The 24,828-nt window shown below is 37.4% G+C and overlaps 1 pseudogene; it reads right to left on the reverse strand.

Annotated features, from left to right (window-relative positions):
• Window positions 1-1,304: 1,304 nt before the first annotated feature.
• On the reverse strand, window positions 1,305-15,154 carry LOC119519279 (annotated as a pseudogene).
• Between the last annotated feature and the right edge of the window lie 9,674 nt (window positions 15,155-24,828).

A 24,828-nucleotide genomic window follows, 5' to 3' on the forward strand; every position in this document is an offset into this window, starting at 1 on the left:
AAGGTAAGTTATACTTTTTTTCCCCTACTCTGTTTCTACAGCCAGTGGGAATAATGGCCCTGTGGTGCTGCAGGCACCTGTCCAGAAAGGACCAAGGCAGTTGGCCCCCACTGTCCTATTTCATTGGCCAACAGTTGGATCAAAACTGATTGGTGTTCCCCTCTTTTCCTGAGGAGAGGGCCTCTCTGTCTCTCCCACATTGCAGACTGCTGCAGCTCACTGGGCAAGACCCAGGTTGCTCAGGACTGTCAGCCACAGGGGTGGGGAATGGGTGCCATGGGCTGCTGTGGAGCTCAGTCACTCACCACAACTTCTCTGTGGAAATAGTGGGGATGCTAGCACTCTGAATTCCTGTGGAAAGTTTCAAAGCTGTGAGATCCAGAAGTTCACCCTCTCTGGCCAGCAGCTAGAACAGGACTGTGCTGTTCTCACCAGCTGGCAAGAACCAAGCCATCCCACAGCTGCCAGGCTCAGGGGTGAAGGAGGGGCATCAGGTGCTGTGATTGAGTTAAGTCAACACAGTTTCTCAGTTGTAGTTTCTCTGTTTATTTGTCCAGTTCTTCCTTGCAATGGTCCTTCCCTGGTCTCCCAAGCCCCAGAAACAGTGCTTTGGGTATTCCTGCCTATTGTCTAGAAGTTTCTGATGGAGAAGTGAGTGCTGCCTGTCCTTATTCCACCATCTCCCAGAAGTCCTCCTTTACCCAGTGCTTGTGAGATTTTGATTTAATTTTTATGGGGTAGAATCCAGGCATCTTTTTTTCTTCTCTAAAGCTATGCAGGTGAGCTATATAAAATTTAAAAAAAAATTATTTTGGGAACATATATGCAACATTACACTTTCCATGTTAACCATTTTCAAGTATGCATTTCAGTGAAAGCTGCATATATAATATTTTTACAATTATTTAAGACTTTTATTATCAGGTACTTGCAGTTTGTTGACTTTTTTTAAAAAGTCAAGTTGTAAACTTTAATTGCAAATTTAAAATGAGGTTCTTAAAAAAATCTCATCTTGACTAGATATGAGATAATTTTAAAACTTTAAAGCTGTATTGAGAAAAACCAGGCTTTTTAAAAAACAGCTTTGTCATTACCAAAAAGTGATGTCTTTAGGTAAAAATAATAAAAGCCCCATGCTGCACGGATAATGCAGATATTTCTGGTTTTCTGGTCAATGGGCAAAAAGCCAGTACTTAAGGTCTTCAGCTCCAATCTTTTGTTCACTTCTTACTGCTGGAATTTCATGTTCACTTCTTCTTGTAGGACGACTAAACTGGATGACGGTAGAGATAGTAAGCTGGCATTTACTCTACACAGCCCTGTTCAGCTGGTGGATTGGCTGCTATTGCCTCTTTGCCATCTTTTAGTTTAGTGTTTTCTGGGTGTCCGTGTCAGTAATTGAAGTTATAGCGGTATCGTCTTGAAGTGACTGCTGACCTTCGATCTCATCTCCTTGATTTTCCTTATCTTCACTGTCTCCCTTTCTAGAATGTCTTTGGGGACGAGGGTCCCTGTGGAGTCATGTCCTATAATCTTGATACATATTCTGCCTCACTGATCTACCTGTTCTCCTGAACCATGTTTGTCAGCATGCTCCATCACTTCTCCTTGCATAGGAGGGTTGGAATACTGTGGTGGAAGCATATAGGGTTTCTGCATGTAGCAAGGTGGGAATCGTCATCTACAGTAGGGCCAGCATTGTTGGGCCTGGCCTTCAGGAGTACTTTCTGATCCTTTGTTCTTTTACCCACTTTCACTATTCTGGTAATTGTGCTGGTATTTGCATGGAGAGCTCCTACAATGTGGAAACATCTATAATGGTTACAGTCTGCTGCACATTGACTGCCTTGCACTGGAACTCTACCAGTGCCTGTGACATTTGCTGCCTCTGCCCCTTTTTCTCCTTCAATGACATCAAAATCCATAGTCTCTTCATCTCCTACACTGCAAAGGAACTTCCTGAGGTTATTCTTCTTTATGGCAGTCTAGTATATAAACATCTTCCTTGGTGTCATCCCTTTGATGAAACCATATCTATTTCTTACATTGAATCACTTTACTGCTCCCAAAACCTTCATTGTGATGACCTTCTTGTCCCCACTGGCAGGTTCCAGGGATATGAGGCTGCCATAGTCACCACTCCCTGCAAGGCTGCCCGAGGTGCTGGGCTTGGTGTCTGCAGTGCTAAGGGCTGGGGCAGTGGGGTTTTTTAGAAAGCTATTCAGGGTTAATAACTCCAGAGCAGTGCTTCTTGAATTTTAATGTGGAAATGAATGACCTGAAGATCCTATTAAAAGGCAGATTCTGATTTGGTAATTCTAGGCAGGGTCTGAGATATTATATTTCTAAAAAAGTCCCAGGTGATGTTGATCCTCTGATCCTTGCTACTCTAAGTGTGTCCCATGGGCCAGTGGCATCAGCATCATCTGGGAGGTGTTAGAATGCAGAATATCAGGCTGCGTCCCAGGCTTACTGTATCAAATGTGAGGTTTAACATACTATACAGAGGTTTGTATTTAATATGTGTATTAAAGTTTGAGAAGCATTGCTCTCCACTAAAGACTCCATACTTTTTTGTCCCATGTCCCCTTTATGCTTTTCAAAATTATTGAGGACTCCAAAGAGCTTTTGCTTATGAGAGTTATAACTACTGCTATTTCCTATATTAGAAATTAAAACTAAAGAGTTTAATGTTCATTATTAATTAATTTTAAATAATAAACCCGTCATATGTTAACATAAATAAGTTGAGTAACTGCCTGTGGTAGTCTGAAGCTGTATGTACCCCAGAAAAGCATGTTCTTAATTTTAACCCATTCCTGAAGGTGTGAACCCATTGTAAGTAGGACATTTTAATGAAGTTACTTCAGTTAAGATGTGTGTGGCCCAGCCCAGTCAAGATGGATCTTAATCTTTTTACTGGAGTCTTTTATAAACAGAATGAATTCAGACAGAGAGAAAGTCACAGGAAGCACAAAGCTGAACTGGAACTCAGAAGGGAAGGAAGAGACCAGAAGATACTATGTGCCTTGCCATGTGACAGAGGAACTAAAGTTCACCAGCCCCAGAATAGCACAGTCTTCCAGGAGAAAACATCACTTTGATGATGGCTTAATTTGGACATTTTCCTGGCATCAACACCATGGGTAAATAAATACCCGTTGTTTAAGCCAATTCATTTCATGGTATTTGCTTAAGAAGCCTAGGAAACTAAAACACTGCCCAAAGTCAGAAAGTTCATAAGTGGCAAAATCTGATCCGACTCCAGAGTCTAAGGGCTCTCTATAACCCTTCTAATTAATTCATTCATTCAGAAAATATAAATGCCTATCATGTGCCAGATATAAATGGTGCTGGCGTAAAATAGAAAGAAAGATACAGTCCTTGCCCCTCATGGATATTCCAATTTAACACAAAGATAGAAAATTAAACTAGAAATAGTGAAGTGTGTTAATTGCTGCTATGATAGAGAAATTATAGTGCCACAGGATCCCATGGCAAGGCTGATCTACTCCAGTCTAGAAAAGGGGGCTCAGGAAAAGATCCCCACAGAAAGTGACATTTAAGATTTAAGATCATAATGGACAAAGTGGAGGGGAAAGAATATTCTAGTATAAGGGAACACTAAGTATGAAGTCTGCCTCTATCTCCTGCTGCTCTTAAGTAAGCCTAAATTCTTATATTTTAAAAATATTTTATCCAATAATATTCAAATATTTTAACATATAATTAAATTAAACCACACAAATATATGATGGCTGTATTTATTGGAAGTAGCTCTCTCTGAATTTCAATTCAATTGTACCAGGAGAGGCAGCATTGCATGGTGGAACTTTGAAGCCTGGATTCAAATCCCAGATCTGTAACTTTGTAGCACTCTGACATTAAGTAAAGCGTTTCTCTTCCTAGCTTTTTAATTTTTTCATTTGTGAAATGGGAAGGGGTTATTGTAAAGACATATGAAATACTATACGTGGAATTGCTTGTGCAAATGTAGGCTGTTATTAACAGCCAGGAAATTATTCTCCCAGGTCAAAGGATCAACATGAGTGAAGCCGTGGAATGTGAACAGAAAAGCCATGTTTGATAAAAAGAAGATAATCCATATCAGCCCGAGTCTTGGAATTTGGTGCAAGATATGACAAAAAAGGGAGCTTGGACTGCATGGTGGGACGTTTTAATTACCAGAGGGAGGAGTTTGCACTGAGTTTGATAAACAACCCACGCTACTGTAGATTATCACTCTTCACATCTTTGTGCCAGAGCAAGAACCAACATTCCTGGGCACCTCTATAGCATCCAGCAGTATCTCTGAAGACTTTATAAACAACAGCATATCATAGACTATCATTTCATAAATGATTCAAAAGCAGTTTAAACATTTCTGACATTTCCGAGTATGTCTGATTTGAGATTGGGTTCCAGAAATCTGTTTAGCAGGTGCAGTAACATTTCTAGAAGATAGTCTATATGGAGAAAAATAAACATTAGGCCCCAATTAGAAATATCTTGGAATTTTCCTGACAATGAAATGTAGGTCTCCAACCTATAGAAGGCAGGAGGTACTGGTCAAAACAACCAGAGAGAGGCCTGGAGCACCTAACAATATGGTCTTGGTGAAGCTGCACTGATGTAGCACAGGGTCCTGAGTGAATATCAGTGATTTAAGCTTGAAAAGACAGTTGTGAATCAAGAGTCTCTGAGAGAGGAATCCTATTGGCCTTCAGTGCTGTGGTCTTAGACACAGCTAAAGGATCCCATTGAGAAGACCACTTGAAAAAAATGTACATTTCAGAAGGGAGGCATTGCCAAGGATTCTGGTATAGTTCTGGGAGGTGTCTCAAGGACACCAGGGAGGCATCTAGTGTTTTATGAAGAGCCTGGGTCCTGCAGGCAGAAGACATGGTTCTGATGCCCAGCCCTAGGAGCTATTAGCTGAAATCTGCAAGGCACTTTGCCTCTCTGAGATTCAGTTTTGCCATGTAAAATGAGAATAGAACTTAGAGCCTTATTTGTTCAGGTTATTGTGAGAAAGAAATATTACTTCTTAAAAGACTTTAATGAATTTTAAAGTTTTCTACAAAATATAATAATCAGAACACTAGTTGCAGACCAGGGTACTCAATAAAAATAGGTTATTAAAAATGGGAAATGATTGATTTTATTTTAACTTCTTAACAGTAAGTATATACTTGCAATACATGGAGTACATTGCTTTTCTAGCTCGAAACTACCCAAATTCCATCATAAACACCCATAGTTTCTAAGAAAATAAATTCCACCATAAACATCCATAGTTTCTAAGAAAATGAAAAGAAACTTCTCAATTGAAAAGTAAGAAAAAAATCTCAAATTGACATAATGGAATGATTTAAAAAAGGAAATGAGACTCAGAAAAGAAGATGGCAGCATAGATAGGAGTGGAAGTTAGTTAATCCCCCCTGGAACAACTAATAACCAGGAACAACTAGTAAATAATCTGGAATAACTGCTGGGGGACAACTGTGACTGTCCACACATCATATACCAACCTGGTATTCTTCCTGGGAAGAATGCCTGAGATAGCAGCATAAAATCTGTAAGTAAAAACTGCAGACCCGAGCTGGGAGCTCCCTCCCTCCATGACAGCAGGAACTGTAAAACTGTGGTAGAAAGCAGCACTCTCTGCAAGCGAATATACCTCAGTCCAGCTCCAACTGGGGCTTTAATTAACAAATGTGGACTGCTCAATACAAGCTACAAATCTCCAACAAGCAGACAGAGGCTTTTAGTGACGATTGACCTTAAAGAGACAGAAGACTTCTCTGTCCCAGGAGGGGAGCCAGAGGACCAGGTGCTATCTCTGGCTGATGGGTTAACCTGGGGGGGGTGGGGGGTAGGGGGCAGGGGGGCATAGACTGGCCCTGAAAGGGGGATTTCTGTCCTTTTCTTCTCTCTCAACCTGAATGGCTCAGTGGAGAAAGCCTCAGCCATTTTCAGTTCACAGGGTTCTGACCCAGACAAGGGTGGAGATAGCAGAGTCAGAGCAACAAAGAACCTATTTAAATGCAGATGATAACTCCCTAGGGGTTGTATCTTCCCTAAGAGGAAGGTGGTTGTGCCCAGCTCTACCACTCACCTTCCATTCAGAACCAGACCCCAGAACCTGGGGGAAAATAGCCAAAGCAGAAACTAACCAGACCACACCCCCTTATACCAGTCAGGAGCTACAGGCTGACAGGTGCCACCTGCTGGGAAGGTTAGGAAAAGCACAGTGGCTTGAGGTCTCACAGGGTGTGTCAATCTTCTAAGACACACCCTCAGGGAAACCTGATACAGAATATTGTCCCCATCTGAGACCTGAGCCCATTCTGGTCTAACAGAACCTGATTGGGGTAACCATGGAAACCAGATGCCTAGACAACAGAAAACTACAACCTACACTAAGAAAAATGAAGTTATGGCCCAAGCAAAGGAATAACCTTACACTTCAACTGAGATACAGGAATTGAAACAACTAATGCTAAATCAATTCAAAAAGTTTAGGGAAGATATGGCAAAAGAGATGAAGTGTATAATGAAAACACTGGGCATACATAAGGTAGAAATGGAAAGTTCAAAAAAACAACTAGCAGAATCTATGGAAATGAAAGGCACAACACAAGAGGTGAAAGACACGATGGAAACATACAACAGCAGATCTCAAGAGGCAGAAGAAAACACTCAGGAACTGGAGAACAAGGCACCTGAAAGTCTACACACAAAAGAATGGATAGAGAAAAGAATGGAAAGATATGAGCAATGTCTCAGGGAATTGAATGACGACATGAAATGAACCAATATATGTGTCATGGGTGTCCCAGAAGGAGAAGAGAAGAGAAAAGGGGCAGAAGCAATAATAGAGGAAATAATCAATGAAAAATTCCCATCTCTTATGAAAGACATAAAATTACAGATCCAAGAAGCACAGCATACCCCAAACAGAATAGATCTGAATAGGCCTATGCCAAGACACTTAATAATCAGATTATCAGAAGTCAAAGACAAAGAGAGAATCCTGAAAGCAGCAAGAGAAAAGCAATCCATCACATACAAAGGAAGTTTGATAAGACTATGTGTGGATTTCTCAGTAGATACCATGGAGGCAGGAAGGAAGCGGTGTGATATATTTACAATATTGAAAGAGAAAAACCACCAACCAAGAATCCCATACCCAGCAAAACTGTCCTTCAAATATGAAGGAGAGTTTAAAATATTCTCTGGCAAACAGACAATGACAGAGATTGTGACTAAGATACCTGCTCTACAGGAAATGCTAAAGGGAGCACTACAGACAGATAGGAAAAGACAGGACTGAGAGGTTTGGAACACAATTTTGGGTGATGGTAGCACACCAATGTAAGTACACTGAATGAAGACGACTGTTAGTATGGTTGAAAGAGGAAGGTTAGGAGCATGTGGGACACCAGGAGGAAAGAGGAAAGATAAAGACAGGGACTGTATAACTCAATGAAACCTAGAGTGCTCAATAATTGTGATAAAATGTACAAATATGTTTTTACATGAGGGTGAACAAATGAATTTCAACCTTGCAAGGTGTTAAAAATAGGGTGGTATTGGGGGAAAAAATACAATCAATGCAAACTAGAGACTGTAATTAACAGAAACATTGTATTGTGCTTCCTTTAGTGTAACAAAGGCAATACACCAAAGCTAAATGCATAAGGAGGGGGGGACATAGGGGAGGAGTATGGGACTCTTGGCATTGGTGATGTTGTCTGACTCTTTATTCTACTTTAGTTTAATGCTATCTTTCCTTTTGTTGCTTCCTAGCTGTCATGTTTGTTTGTTTTTTTTTTTTTCTCTTTCTTTTTTCTTTTTCTTTTGTCTCTCTACCTTCTTGGACTCTTCCTCCTTCTTTGTGGAAGAAATGAAGATGTCCTTATATAGATAGTGGTGATGGTGGGGAATACAAAAATATGTGACTATATAGGAAACTATTGATTGTTTACTTAGGATGGAATGTATGGTGTGTGAAAAAAACTGTCTTAAAAAATATGGGTTGATGAAGAAACCTTGAGGGCACTATATTGAGTGAAATAAGACAGACACATAAGGACAATATTGCAGAGTCTCACTGATATGAACTAAGTATAATATGTAAACTCATAGACATGAAATATAAGTTACCAGGATACAGAATGACACTAAAGAATGGAGAGCAGTTGCTTATTATGAGCAGAATGTTCAACTAAGGTAAACTTAAATGTTTGGAAATGGACAGAGGTGATGGTAGCATATTGTGAGAATAACTAACAGTGCTGAATGGTGTGTGAATGTGGTGGAAAGGGTAAGCTCAGAGTCATGTATATCAACAGAAGGAAAGTTGGAGGTTAAAAGATGGGAATGTATAAAACAGTGAATCTTGTGGTGGGCAATGTCTGTAATTAACTACAAATATTAGAAATCTCTTTCATGAACTTCAACAAATATATGACACTATAACTAGAAGCTAATAATAGAGGGGCATATAAGGAAAAAAATATACCTAATGCAAACTATATATTTTAACATTCTTTCATAAACAGTAACAAATGCACTATACCAATACAATGAGTCAATAATGGAGGTGGGAGGTGGTTAGAGGTATGAGAGGATTTGAGTTTCCTTTTTTTGTCTTTATTTCTTTTCTGGAGTAATGAAAATGTTCTAAAAATTGAAAAAAAAATTGCAGTGATGAATGCACAGCTGTGTGAGCAACTGGTTATGCACTTTGGTCTTTGGATAATTGTATGGTAGGTGAACAATCTCTATTAAAAAAAAAAACAATACTCAGGATGAAATGCCTATGATAAATTTTTCACTTTCAGCTGGTTTGTAGGGACAGATCAGCTGTGAATGCTACATCTCTGACTTTTGCCCAGGACCTTCTCATTTTTCCCTGACCCTCCTTGGCTCTGGATGCCAAGTTGAGAAGGAAGCCGACTTTGGTAATTGAACTGTTGGGAATGATGCTCAGTCACTAACAAGGCTTGGCTGCCTCTGCATATTGGCCAAGAATCACCTCAGCATCTGTCTTACTACCTAAGGATGGAATTGTCCAGGCAGCTGATGATGTTTAAAAGAACAAACAATAAGCAAGATAATATTTAGCTCCTCTTTCAGTAGTTGCCTGCATTTACCTGGGTTGGGCAGGGTGAACACTAATTAAAATCAGTAAAGTGGTAAAAAAAAAAAGGGGGGGGGGGGATGAGAAGCATGAATTGATGATATACACTAATGTTTAGGTTGATCCAAACACAGGTTTGCAAATGCCCAATGTATATTTCTTGCGCAGTATATGGTTTAGAATTTGTGATTTTATTCCTTATGGTAGAAGGAAAGAGACAGGAGTTCAGAGTGTAATTAAAATTAACTTAGTAAAAGACTTGTCCATTTCCTGGACACATACTCTTTGCTATACTTCCCTCACAGTGAGATGAGTTTTGGGGACAAAATATAGGGCCCTAATATTTTCCATCTAGAAGCTAAATTTCTGGAAGTGGAACCTCTGGGGCAAAGGGTATTGGACATTTTTAAAGGTTTTTATATTCATAGACAAACTGCACTCTAGAATTTTGTTACTATTTTAAATCCTCATTAGCAGTCCTAGAGCATGTCTATTTCCTCACTTCCTGGCCAACATGGTATATTAAGAGCTTTCTTTAAGTTTTAGAAATCTACCAGAATATTAACATTTTCTCACTATTGTGTTTTATACTTCCTTGAAAACAGAGAAATGGATTTTTTTTTGTCCTATGCCTTCTGCTTAATATTGCGGATGAAATTAATCACCGATCATTTACATGATCATAAATGTGTAATACCCTTGAAAAACTATGTAAATGTGATATCTTCTGCTTGGAGAATTATTTTACCCTATTCTTCACTCCATCCCCTCTTCTTGACCCCTTTGCCTGGATAAGTCTTAACTTGTGCTTCTGGCCTCAACATACCACTTCCTTCAGGAAGCCTCCTTGAGCTAAACTCGGTTAGGCCCTATGTGGTAGATGGTTGACAGCTGGAATTTACTCTGACTTAATATAAATAGCATGTTTTGAAATTGCCCATTTAATTTTCCATTTTCTGTATTTTACAATTAGTAATTTGAGTGCAAGGACAGTGACTTTTCATTATTTGTGTAACCCCAAACCACTTAGCATGATGCCTACACATTGTAGACTCTCAGTAAATACTAGTTGAATGAATAAATGATTTAATTAGTGGACAAAGAATAGTATATGGAATACCCTGAAAAATAAAGTTGTCTATCTAAGAGGATTAACATTTTACTCCCCCCCCCACTCCCTGCCTGATACATACCAATGCCATAGTATAGGGGATTATTATCATATTATGTAATCTTACCAAGCATTTATTTTTGTTCTTTTTCACTAAGAATTGTGCTAAAGACTACAGTGGAGCTGTGATGAGCGAAAGCAGCTTAAAACATACTTGGCCTTCATCTCAGTCTTGTCAATGCTCAGGTTTTGTCCTGGCTTTGTCTTCAGATTTGATCAATCAGTAGAACCCTGGGCAAAGTATTTTGGCTCTGGTTAAATAAGCATATTTAATGAAAAATGAGTCAGAGTCTCCCTGGAGTCTATAAATTAGCTCCCGGTAATTGTTTAGGAAGTGCTTCTCTTTAGCAGACATTAGAATTCTGGAGAAACCTGGAGATTACCCAGCCCCCACCTTCAAAGATACTCAGGTCAAGGTTCCAGAATTTGCATTCCTAACAAGTTCCCAGGTGAAGTGATGCTGCCAGTTCACAGTCCATACTTGAAATAGCATTGGTTAAGGCAATAAGCAACAGTCATTTACTGAGGGCTTGCAGAGTAAGAGACCCTTCGGGTAGGGAAAGATCCTGCCGAAAGTTTATTGATCAATTTCACAGATACTTATCGAGTGCCTCCTGTGCCACCAAGTGCTGGGTTACATGCTGGGGGATTCAGAGATAAATGAGAAAACATCTCTGCTCTCCTAGTGTCAGAAACTAACACCAGTAATTGAAATTGTGGTACAAAGTTCGGTTTCTGAGATAAGTAACTGCTATACTAGAACATAAACTAATACATGTGGTAGGCAAAAATAGGAAACAGTTTCAGACCAAATCATGAAGGGCATTGGATCTTATATTAAGGAATTTATACTTGGTTTTACTTGCTATGGGGAAAAAAAGTGTTTTTAAAAGGGGTATGATTTAACAGGACTATTTTCCTGGGACATTGATAGCAATTTCTGATAGCAATTTAGCATGGTTACATGGATAGATTGAGAATGGGGACCAGGAGACTGGTAAGTGACTGCTACTGTTCCAGCAAGAAGTAAAAAGAGTATGAAGTGGGTTGTGGCAGTGAAGTTGTCACAGCTTTAATCAAATATATAGCCCCCTTTAGGCACAGCAATAGAACTCTTGGGGCTTTCTTAGTCCTCAGGTCATATCTGAGGCCCTATGAAGGCCTTATAAACCAATATACTGGCTGTTTCTTCATTTTGAAATAAAGGACAAGGATCAAGTCTGTTTTGTTTACCAACGTATTCCCAGCACGTAATAAAGTTCTTGACATTTAGTAGGTGATATATATACAGATTGTCAAGCTTGAAAAAGCCATAAATATCATTTAATTCTTTTTTTCAAAAAAGAGAAAGAAACAGAGGCCCAAAAAAAGGAATTGACTAAAATCATACATGTGGTTACTGGTAAAACTAGGACTAGAACCCATTTGTCTTGACTTACAGTCTAGTGCTTTTTAACATCACTCCAAGCTCTGTTGTCAGCTTTCTATTAAGACTGATATAGTGTCCGAGATAATGAGCTACTTCTACTTCGGCATGATCTCATTGTTTTCTGTTTGTCTGCCACATGGTGTGGTCTGGCAGACTGCAACCCATTTAAGTCATCTCCTTCCAGCCAATGGCATCCTTGATTAAGGCAATAAAATGTGTTTTTCTCTAGTTTGTATTCCACTAAAAGTGGTTTGTTTGTTTTGTCTAGCCTGTATTCCACTACAAGTTGCTTGCAAATTAATTCCACAAGCCCTTCAAATGGAGAAAATAAAGTGGTTTAACAATCAGTATCTCCTGAGAGAGAGTTAAATCCTCAAACCACACCTCTAGTGGAAAAATGTATTTCACAGAGAATATACCAGGCTCTCTTGGCCAAATCTTGTAAAATGTCTCTGATGTGAATGTCCCTGTCATGTTCCCAAAAAGCTGTTCAATATATGCATTGTCTTGGCCTCAGAATGTGTGCTCTGGAGAAAATAAGGAGGACGGAAATAATGGTACCAGAACTCTCCAAGGGAAATTGGCCAGGTTTCCATCACTTGCACTTCTCCATCTGCGAAGTGCCTTGTTATATATATATATGTTTTATAGTATTATAGAGCTGCTTGTGCCTGAGACAGGAAAGAACACTGGGTTATAATTCCAAAGTGGTAGATGTTAGAACTACTCACAGGGTGTGTGGCCTCAAAGCCACCTTAACTCTTTACTAAAGGGAATAGTAATACCTTTCTGATTTCTTAAGTGCATTTAGGGAGAAAAGGTTCATGAAAACACTTGGGAAATTTTGATACAGTCATGTGTTTAAACATTTACTAAAAAAAATCAATGCCTGCCTAGATCATTTCTGTATGGTTTTATAACCATATTGTAGTTTCGAGATTTTCTACTGCTACTAGCTCATGTTTATATTCCCTTCAAATATAATAATAACTTTTATTTATTGAGCATTGGCTAGGCAGTCTAAATACATGGATGTTAATACAAAAATGATGGAATGAGAAATTATCTCCATTTCACAGATGTGGAAAGCAAAGTTCCAAGGATAAATACTTTGCTCAAAGGCAAAACGTTAGAAGTGGTAATACAGGAATTCAACCCCAGGCCTTTGTCTAATTATAAAGTCCTTTATCTTTCTTATACCACATGGGGAACAGCTTAGATCTTGTTTTCATTTAAAATAGGACAAATTTGGGTATCTTAATTTTTCAAAGAAGGGGACCAGTTCACTCAGTTATATTGTAACCGAGAAGTTAGGATTTAAGGACTGATTATGATTACTGAATCATTATCTAGATATTCCTTTTTACTTTCTGATATTAGAGTAGACAGAGGGAAATATCTGAAACCTGAACTATAATCCAGCTGCCTTTATCTCTGATGATGATTGTATAGCCTTTATCTTGTGCCCTGGTGATTTAAAAACCTTGTGACTAATCTTCACTTGTACCCATTTATTCTTATGGTCACTAAAGACAGCCCCTAATGTTTATTAAAGTCCAAAGTTATCTTGATAACTGAAGCTGGATCTAACCAAAATGGGCCCGCCTGACACGCGCAGTACTTAGACTTTAACCTACAAGTCACCTATACCTCATTATAATACTAAAAGATCACCCCATCATCATATTAAGACCACCATTTTCTTAAGTACATTCTGTGACTAAGTATGTAATCAATCTATGCATACTCAACAAGTAAATCACTTCTAATTACATCATCTGGGGCCATTGTACTCATTATCCTGAAACCTGCCCATCTTTTGATGCTATAAAACTCTCAGAATTTCTGCTGTTCCAGGAGACAGATTTTGGACCGATAGGCCATCTGTTCTCCTGCATCACGCCTAGGAATAAAACTCTTTCTCCCTTTGAAACTCCAGTGTCTAAGGAATTGGTCATTTGAGCGCATGGGGCAAAAGAATCCACTGCCTTGGTCCGGTAACAATATGGATGAGAGAAAAATATATTTAAAATGTTTAAATGTTTTTAGTGATCATAATGTTGACTTTTTAAGATAATAGGGTGTGTAGTGTAATATGGAATAAAAATGCATAATTATGTGATAATTTATTCCTACCAGCTTTGACGTCCTTGAAAACCATGATTTTTGCTATATTACAGACAGAAGATAAATATGTAAGATAGAAGGGAATCTGATTAGGAGAGTGCATGTGGAGGCCTTCTGAGGTGGCTGCCTAAGATCTATTTCTGACCAGCATGCTGGTTACAAGAGTGATCACACTTCACTAATCCATACATTTCTCTGTATCTAGTAATATTTTAAAATAAAAGTCATTTACTAAAAACCAAATTAATGAAAATAAAGTGAGATATAAAAGTGAACAGTTATTAGAATGAGAAAATGAATCATTACAAGTTTTAAATTTTAACTGGCTGACAAATACCACAAATGTCACTAAAATCCAGAGAAATAAAGATTTTTTTTTTTGTAACTTAACTGTATGACACACCTCTATAAAATCCATTTTTTCCTACACTTTTGGCTACATAAAATTTGATCTCTTATTATAAGACAATAATTTTACTATTGTTTTCTATAAACAACAGAAAGCTAATCCAATCTTTGCTTTAGCATGATTGATCAAAGTTTGTTTTTCACTATTGAGTTTAAAAAAGTTTCTTACAAGTTCATAATTTGGTATTGGATATGCCATACACAAGAGCAATTCAAATGCTTCTGAAAATTGCCTGATATGTTGTATTGAATTACATAGTTGTATAATCAAATAAGTTACTACACTGAATTATTGATGGAAACATGTAGGAGATTTGTCACTGGAACATCTTTTTCTTCAGGCCATTTCATTGTGTCAAAGGAAATTTTGTATGTTACTTCATCTGGAAACAACAGACTTGTCAGGGCAAGGCCAGATAGATCTACTAAGACATGATACCATATGTTGGGATATAAAAGGCATGAATAGTCACTCATAGAAGAGCTCACTACTGTAGAATTGTTACAGATTTGTGCCATCTAGCACAGATACCCTGATCTTTTATTTTGCATAGCTCCTAAACCAAAATTTTTGAAAGTATGGTGTTTATACCTGCGTATCTCACAATACCAAGTATATTTCTGTAAAGATAATTTCCTTTTGATCAGGTATTGATGAGAACCTAAATACCAGTTTATAATTTTCACATCTGGTGTTTGGAAGAATTTCCAATAGACTATCTGCTGCATCAATCTGTGCCCTTGTAACAAGCTTCTATCATTTTTGAGCACTTTCATTTCTAGACTAATAAGGCATTTACCAGACTCACCTTGTCTCTACACTACCCCAATCTTGGAACCAGTCCTGATTCCTTTTATTGGAGAATGGCATTGTAGACCAAGATCTGTGTGCTTGATGTACTCATTGCTACATTGCTACTAGTGTGTAGCACATAAATACTCAACATAAGTACTTGCAAGTTCCAGAAATACATTCCACTGAATCCAAATTAAATGTATCACCAACTCAACTTCCCCGTGGCCACTCAAAGCAGTTCTTCATTAATGGAAGCAAAATAGAGGGTAAATTAGAGTGAAAAGAAAATTCTGCAAACTTTGTAACAACGTAAGACTATATGATTACATTGCAAGGTCTTCTTCCAGGCTTAAGAAGGGGTCTGTTGAAACTTTGTATTCATTACCTCCATGGCAAATCTACTTTTGTCTGCTGAAAAGTTAGTTTCATTCTGTAGGCTCCTTACTCTACATTTGGCTGTCAATAACAAAAAACATTTGCAAAGTCAACAAAAGAAGTTAATTAGCTGCAAGTTTGTGAAAATTTTTCACTTCATATTTGTAGATTACTTTAAGCTCTCCATCAGCTTTTTACTTTTTTACTTATTTTGACTTTTCCTAATTGGTCATTTTTCATCCTATCTTTTTATTGACTATTATGTGGTCAAAATTATTGGGAGAAGATTTCAAGTTATTCTGCCTCATCCCCCTATGTAAAATACATCCTGGGAAACTAATAAACCATTGTTAAGTTAGAAATAGATCGATTATTTATAGCATATATAATCTTATGAACATATACTAAAATGCATAAAATACTCAACTTATTTTTTTTCTCTCATTTAACAATCAGCAATATGTGGACAAAGCTAAAATTTAAGAACTTGGATGTTTATGTAATCTGAGAATTTATACATTTTTTTCCCAACATGCAAACTTATTTGTCGAGTTTTTTTGTTTGTTCGTTTAAGTCTTCTACTATGGGTACTTGGTGACAAATTTTTAGAAAAGAAAAATTACTAGGGTCAGTTAGGTATTCTATTCTCCAGGGAAATTTTAATGAGGAAGACAAATAAGTATCATCTGTTTTAATGTCAATTTGTATCCAGATGCAGAAAAAAAAGAAAAAGTAATGCCTAACTCACTGGGACTTGCTATGTTTTGAGCTCCTGGATAAAGTGGAATAAAGGGTTATGTTTGATTTAGTTATTTAGAAAATCTTACATTACTAATATTATAAATAAAATAAAAATATAAAAGCTACATTAAAATATTTTTCAAAAAGCCTTTTTCATCTGTCAAAACACACTTCATGAGAGAAATGTCAAGGAATGTGACCTCAGTGTTTTGGAATTTATACAAAACTAATTTTTTTCAATCACTTTGAACTCTGGTGATAACTTATACAGATATCTGAATTTGAGTCTTGTAAGGATCTCCTTACATCCTCATTATACATTAGAGAAGGCTGCAGACTTTATTGCAAAGAGCATTGGTTTAAGCATTGAAGGTCGTGGGATCAGGTCCTATCTCTGCTAACAAATGTCTTTGTGAACTTGAGGAGTATTGGGGATGTCATACATAAAATGAGGGAGGTGAAATATATTAGTGTTACTTAAAGTATGATCTGCAGACTGTTTTTTTCACATTTTTTGTTACTGGTCTGAGATGAGACAAGTACAGAAATTGAGAGTAAATGTTTAGAAAAACTTCATAGCATTCTGACAGAATGATTATACTTCTGTTGGAGTTAATAAAATATAGGGCCTATATTTTATATATCTGTTTTAATCCTAGTTAGGATTATTTTCCAAAAGTATTATTAGCTGACAGAGTGGAGGAAATCCTGGTTGTTCCCTATAGATTCTTTAATAAATACAGGACTAAATAGGTCTTTCTTGTTCAAATATACTCTACTACTTTGTGATTCTAAGAAGGTTCATTAGAAAACCAGCTATTGTCCAACTCTCACTTCTCTCTAAACTAGGCAATTTGCAAGAACACAGGATAATTTAGCTTTAGCCGAAGTTCATGCTATTTGCCAACCAATTTTGATTATGAAAGGCCATCTGGGACAGTCATGTAGTAGCTAATTTGGACTTGTCCAGATGAAATCAGAAATGGAATTATGAGGCTGGCTTTGGTATGAAGCAATAAAGAGAATATGTGCTGTGTTTCCTGTTGTTTCAATGAAAGACTTTAATTCTGGTTCAAGTAGCAATGCCAAATTTCCAAAAAAAAATCTAATCATTAGTGTTTAATGCAGAAATAATGAAAAGATACTCATGGCTAAATATAATAGACCAACATGCTCACATGCATTAGCATTCAGGAAATTAAAACTGTGCATATGTTGTCTCAGATGAACAGATAAGAATGTGTTTAAATGGTAGCCAACTAAACTATAAATAGTAATAAAATCAATTATTGTAGTAGTATTGTATAGTATTGTTATGGTGATTTTTTTTCTTAACTGCTGTGCCAGTTTGAATGTATTATGTCCCCCCAAACGCCATTATCTTTGATGTAATCTTGTGTGGGCAGACCTATCAGTGTTAATTAGATTGTAATTCTTTGAGTGTTTCCATGGAGATGCACCCCACCCAACTGTGGGTGATGACTCTGATTGGATAATTTCCATGGAGGTGTTGGCCCGCCCATTGGGTGGGTCTGAATTGAATTACTGGTGCACTATATAAGATCAGACAGAAGGAGCGAGCTTGCTACAGCCAAGAGGGACACTTTGAAGAAAGCACAGGAAGTAGATGAGAGACATTTTGAAGATGGCCGTTGAAAGCAGACTCTTGCTCCAGAGAAGTTAAGAGAGGACATATACCCCAAGTGCAACTAAGAGTCACATTTTTGAGGAACTGCAGCCTAGAGAGGAACGTCCTGGGAGAAAGCCATTTTGGAACCAGAATTTTGTAGCAGATGCCAGCCATGTGCCTTCCCAGATAACAGAGGTTTTCCAGACACCATTGGCCATCCTCCAGTGAAGGTACCCGATTGCTGATGTGTTACCTTGGACACTTTATGGCCTCAAGACTGTAACTGTGTGACCAAATAAACCCCCATTTATAAAAGCCAATCTGTCTCTGGTGTTTTGAATTCTGGCAGCATTAGCAAACGAGAACAACTGCTTTCAACTCCATTACCTGATAGATTTGGCCATGAATCTTTGGTCAAGTATTTGAATACACTGGATATTTAGTCCAAGTTTATAAAGATATAACTGTTCCTTTACTCTCTAAAAACCAGGAACATATTGTAGCAGTTAGCTATTGCTGCCTAAGAAATTACACCAAAACTTATTAGCTTAAAACAACAATGATATATGATTTCTCCTGATTTCATAGGTTGAATGGATACTTCTGTCAATTTCACCAAGGCTCAATTATGTGGCTGCATGCAGCTGGCAAGATGGTTGGGGGATAGACTTGGTTGGGACAGCTGGAATAGCTGTCATTCTTCCCATATTTCTTCGCTGCCTGGGGAAGGATTACAAGAAGTAAGCCCCAATGCATGAGCCCTTTTCAAGTCTCCAAGTCTCTGCTTAGTCATATTTGCTATTTTCCCATTGACCCAAGAAAGTGACATGGAGCCCAGAGTTAAAGTGGGAAGGGACATTACAAGGGCTTAGATACCAGGAAACATGATTCATGAGGGTTTATTACTATAATAATCTCTGATCCAAACTATTCATGTCCCTCTACATGCAAATTGCACTCAACCCTACAAAGAGCCACAAATATCATCCAATCATATTAGACTCAAAGTTTTGAATCTTGTGATCTGCATCAGTTCTGAATATAAACGAAGCACCTCAGATGTCACTCCTCTTGACCCAGTATAACAATAATAAATACATCCATTTAAAGAGTGGATATATGGGGGCCACAGAGTAGTCACTAGTTCAGAGCAATTCTGAAATACAGACAGCATTTTTTTTGATTAAGGTCCCTTAATCCAATGTTCCTAATCCAGAGGGAATGGTCCCTTAATCCAATGTTCACCTCTGTCTCAGCTCTTCCCTTTAAGATGTCTTTATGTAGCAAGAAGTGTTCTGCATTTGCAGCTGAGTAGTTTTCTCAGCCTACTTCCTGACCATAGAAATTTTGGGAATCAGAGCCATTGTTTTTTTCCTTTGGGACCATTTCAGTCTCTTTTAATCAAAGCTGGCAGTATTTTTCTCAGTACAGCTCTTTGTGCATTTCCCATGAAACTGGAGGTCACCGCCTATGCGAAAAGCCACATCAATATTTCATTTTTGAGAAAGCTCTCTATTTCAAGTTACTTGTGAGGCTGATGTGGGACAATTCCCTTAATAATTTTAGAAGCCTTTTTATCTAACTTAGAAGATACAGAAAACCAAAAGAGGAAAGTATTTCAAAAAAAGGGACAGTCAACTCTGGTAACGCTGCTTCTGTGTAGATAATGTAAGGACTGAGAACTGATGATTAGATTTGCTTTATGAATATCATCGGTGTTCTTGATAAGTGGTTTCAGTGGAGGGTGGAAAGGGTTCCTGATTAGTGTGTTTAGGGAGAACATGAGGAAAGAGATGAATAGCATGTAGGGACTACTTCTGTGGAGCAGAAAATATGAGATGATGTCTAAAGGGATCTATAAAGGTATTTTGTTTTTTTAAGGTAAGAGATAACACAACTGGTTTATGCTGATAGGGATGATTTGATAGAAAGTGTCAAATTAATGTAGGAGTAAAGTCCTTCAGAAACAGAGAGGAAATGGGATTTGATGTGCAAGTGAAAATTCTTGCCTTAATCAGGCCCAGGGATAACTCATAAATATAACAGAAGGGAAAGCACAGAATATGGGTTCTGATGCAGCTCAGTTTTAGTTTCTTGGTGGTAAGATAAGGAAACTTAATTCTGAATAACATTTTTTTCACTTGAATATACAAAGCCAAGCCACGTACTATCAGTGAAGATGTAAGAGAGAATTTCAAATATGGACAAAGGTGTAAAATAGGTGTCTAAAGAGATGGGGAGGGTGTGTTCACTCATGAAATGTAATCTGACTGCTCAGTAGCCCTGAGATCCCATCTGATGGTTCTGGCTGTAAATCTGAAGTAAGCTCACAGCATAGATGTTTATTTCTCTCCAGCCATGTTTGGTTACTCAAGTGTGAACACTGGTAAGTAGAAATTTGACTTTACTAAGGGTTGGGGTGTCTGCAGTGCTGCCACAGATGCAAAAGATCAGTAAATGGGGACCTGGAGTTAGCTAAACTTCAAAGTTTAGAGTAAACTATCAAGTTTAGAGGGCACGCAGTCCTCCGCAAGATCTCCCTCTTTTCTGACACCAAGTATAAGTTTGTGGGGGTTGGGGGGGACCCAAACCAACGTCAGCTTTGATAATTCACTAGAAGGATTCACAGAACTCACTAAAACCTATTATACTCAAGGTTATGGTTTACTACAAGGAAAGGATACGGATTAAAATCAGCCAAACAGAGAACTACATAGGGTAGAGTCAGAGAGGGTTTCAAAAGTGAAGTTTCTGTCATCCCGTCCTGTGGAATCAGGATGTGGTTACCCTCCTGGAATCAATGTGTGACAATACACATGGAGTATTTCCCACCAGAGAAGCTCTCCAGTTCCCTCAGTGTTCAGAGTTCTTATCGGGTCCCCATTATATACTCAATAACTGATTAATTGTTTGCCCACATGGTTGATTTCAGCTTGCATGTTGACTAACACGTGTGGCCCAAAATCCCCACACTAAATCACATGGTCGGTCTTTCTGGCATGGCCAGCCTTCACCCTAAGACTTTCAGGTGTCTCTGGCTCCACCCTAAGATCCAGTGTGACACCCTAAACAAAGGCACTGCTTACTATCAGGTATGACATAGATTACCTTCCAGAAACTGAGGGCAAATGCAAAACCTCTCTTTAGGCAGGGCCAAATTCTTAAATACACAATGGGAAAGTAAAATCACCATACCACCCTCCATTTCTACCACATTCTTACCTATTGTAACTTTCTCATACTATTGTTATTCTTTGTCTTAAAAATGAAGCTAAAGAGAAAGGATTTACAAAAATGCAATTTTGAAATTGAAAGTTGCTATTAGAATGCAAAAACAATTTATTTTTTCTTGGTCAATTATACAGAATAGTATAGTAACTTGAATTGATGTGTACTGAACACTTCTTTGCTCCAAGATCCTTTACAAAAACCTTTTTTCTTCAAGTTACCATTATAACAATTATAATAAGTGGCCATAATGTCTGATTTTAATTCAGAAGGTAAATAATTTTCCCAAGTGTTCACAGTTAGTAAAGGACTCTTATCAAAGCTTTTTCCATGCTTACCTCCATGCCCAAAGCACAGAACTGAAAGCCCTTGGCAAGACTAAGAATACTGGTTTTGAAACGGCCTTTATTATTCCTGTTCCAAGTTCCTACTTTAAGAGAAGCACAAGCCTTTCTTTGGACTCACTAATGAAACTTTGGGTGTGAGATAGATAAGGCCTTCAACCTCAGCATAATGCAGAGGGAGAATCTCTGATTGGGCCAGTTGTTAGAAACTGAAAAGTGAACAGTAAAAATAGTTCAAGGTAGCAGCCAAACACCTAATTTGTTCCTGAAGAGGTTCCAGGAAGCCTGGTCTCTGCTTTACGCGTGCTGAAAAGGCCTAGAAAGTCCACCCACACACTGTTAGGGGAATCTTCCAGATACCAAGCACTCAGATCCTTTTGGATCAGTTGGGCTATATGCATCTTCAGCTGATTGGACTTTGAAAGACTGCTCTGGGACTAATCTTCTAAAGACTGGTGACCACATTTGGATCATCATTCCCCTCAAAGGCTGTCAAGGATACAGAAATGTTTTTGAGATACCTCCGGAATTGCCCTTCCTTCCCTTGAATTAGTTGAAGGGATTTGAAAGTAGGCCATTGAATCAGCAAATTGAGCTAAACTACTCAATTATCAAATTCCATGCCCCTATGCCAAGGTGCAGTAAGTTGGGAGAAATAAAATTTCGTTTCATATGAAGGCCCTGGAACCCAGAGATACGCAGCAACTTCCTAAAGATCTCATGGAATGATAGGGCATAACTAAGGCAAGCTCAAAGGGCTTTTATACCCAAAGAAGTTTTCTCTCTACAGTGGGGGAAGAGTGAGGTTGGGATGAGGGCAAAGAAAAAATTCTGTCTCAAAATAATTTCACATCTACCAATGTCACTCAAACAAGTGCTTTCATGGTCTTTGGTGGTTTACTGCAACTTTCCTGTGGAGGTGCCAGTCTGTGTTATTCCTCCAGCCAAGGTGACCCACCCTTTGGCAGTTTCACCAGACTCTTAAGGATGCAGTTTACAAAGGACTCCTGTTCACAGCACAACCATTCAAGAAAGCTGGTTTTTACTCCTCAAACAAATAAAACCCTCTTTGCCTAGAGAGTGTTGATTATTTATTTTTTTATTGTTTATAATGAGTAATGGATGGTCAAGAGAAAGCTAACTCCACTTGGTAAGAGCCATTTTTGTGCTCTACTTTTCTGGTTATTTTGAGCCTCAATATTGGCTTCTCTTTTGGGTTTCCACAAGCAAACTGATTCTTTCTGTTCTGACCTTTTGTTCACCTTCAAAGTTTCAAGGCTATATTTGTAGTGGTGGAGGCAGGAGTGATGGTGACTAAATATTGCCCATCACCTAGTGATGCATTATGGGTATCTCTTACCTGGGTTCCTGCAATCTTTTCTCCAGACTCACATTAGTTCAATCCATCCTCTATGTCACCAAACAGTATCTTTTAACTGAAATGCACCCTTGTACTCAAGATACCTTAACAGGCCCTGTATCCTAACTAGCCCGGATTTCTAGATCCATTTCTGGCACTTATCTCTGCAACACATGTGGTCTATTCACCCAATACCACGTGTTAAACATTGCTTCTTGTTTTACAACCCCATGCCTTAATTCATGCTGTTTTCCCCTTTCCAAAGACCATTTTTCCCTTTCCCTGCTGTGAAAATGTCTTTTTCTTAGTAGCTAGTCTAAAATGTTCTGTCCTCTTTGTAGTTTTTCCAGACTTCCCTTCCCTAACAAAAATTAATACCTCCTTCATATGTGCTCCTGTAAAAGTTTAAACTTACTCTTATAATTGTGTGTGTGCGTATGCATATTCTTTAGATGTTGTGAGCTCCTCAACAGCATGGACTAAATCTTGTTCTTGATACTTTCAGTGCCTTATACAGTATTTGAAAATCAAATTAATACAATCATTAATAGAATACAGCATGTGATTGGGCTCAGTTTTGTTTGTATGTTTGCTACTGGTTTGCTTGTTTTCAGATCAGTATAGCCAAGGAACATATAAACAACACGTATGAATTTTACCAAACTGAATTAATAAAGGATGGAAGTAAAACACATACACTTCAGATTTTAAAAATAAAACATTACATGTCATTTTGAGATACCATCCCAAATCCCAGTGTTCTCTCCGGGGGCAATGGTTCTCAAGGATTTGGTGCATATGTAACATGTTTTTATAACTTTTCTACCTATATATTAATATAAAACAATAAATGAAATATGTTACCATTCTCTCTATGTATTTTAAATTTATATAAATGCTACCAAACTTTATGTATCCTTTCACAACTTGCTTTTTCTTTTATCATTATCTATACACATTGATACTTAGTTTATGTTATTTTAATTGACATATGGTATTCTCTCAATAAATAAATCATAATCAATTCATTCATTCTTCAACCAATGGGGTAATTTCTAAATTTTTGAAATTAACATTTCAATGAACATCATTGTAAATATCTTTTTTGTTCCTCCTTTAATCTTTTTTTTTTTATTAAATTCCGTTTTATTGAAATACATTCACACACCATACAATCATCCATGATATACAATCCACTGTCCACAGTATGATAATATAGTTATGCATTCATCACCACAATCTATCTCTGAACATTTTCCTTATATCAGAAAGAACCAGAACAAGATGTAAATATCTTTTTGAGCACATGTGTAAGAATTTTTCTAAGAGTTATACTAAGATATGGAATGTTTGGAACATTTTCTGATTCAGTAAAAGGCCAAATTTCTCTTCAAGAGATTTAAAAACCAGCAACATGCAATGTAGTGATTTTTCTATAACAATCCCATTATAACATTTGTCGTATACATATATATATATACACATATACATATATATTTCAATCTATGGCTGTGAAAAGTTACAGCTGGAATAATTTGCATTATATTGAGTTGATTGAGCATTTTAAAATATGTATTGGTTATATGGATTTCCTAATCAATGAATTTCTGAGGTTCATTTCTTTATTTTTCCTATTTAGTTGTTTGTTTTTCTCATGTTGATTTATAGTTCTTTATGAATTCTAAATACTTACCTGTTATCTGCTTTATGTGGTACATAGTCTGCACTTGTCTGTTATAATTATTTTGTGTTATTTGAAATTATTAAATGTTGATGTAGTTAAATTTATCTATAAAGCTTATTTCCTATAAAGTGTGAGGTGTGAACCTTATTTTTTAATATGGAAAACTACTTGCCACAAAACCTTTTATTGAATAGTCCATATTATTCTTGCCTCTTCTATCAGATATAAAGTTTTCATGTATGCTTAAATTTATACCTGGACTTTTAAACTACATTATTAATTTATTTGTCTATTTCTGTGCTAATCCAACACTTTTAATTCCTATAGCTTATTATAAATTTTATAGATGATATTTTAAACAATTTTCTTAAATATTTTAGATTTTTA

The sequence above is a fragment of the Choloepus didactylus genome, chromosome 1 (genome assembly GCF_015220235.1).
Source record: "Choloepus didactylus isolate mChoDid1 chromosome 1, mChoDid1.pri, whole genome shotgun sequence".
NCBI lineage: Eukaryota > Metazoa > Chordata > Mammalia > Pilosa > Megalonychidae > Choloepus > Choloepus didactylus.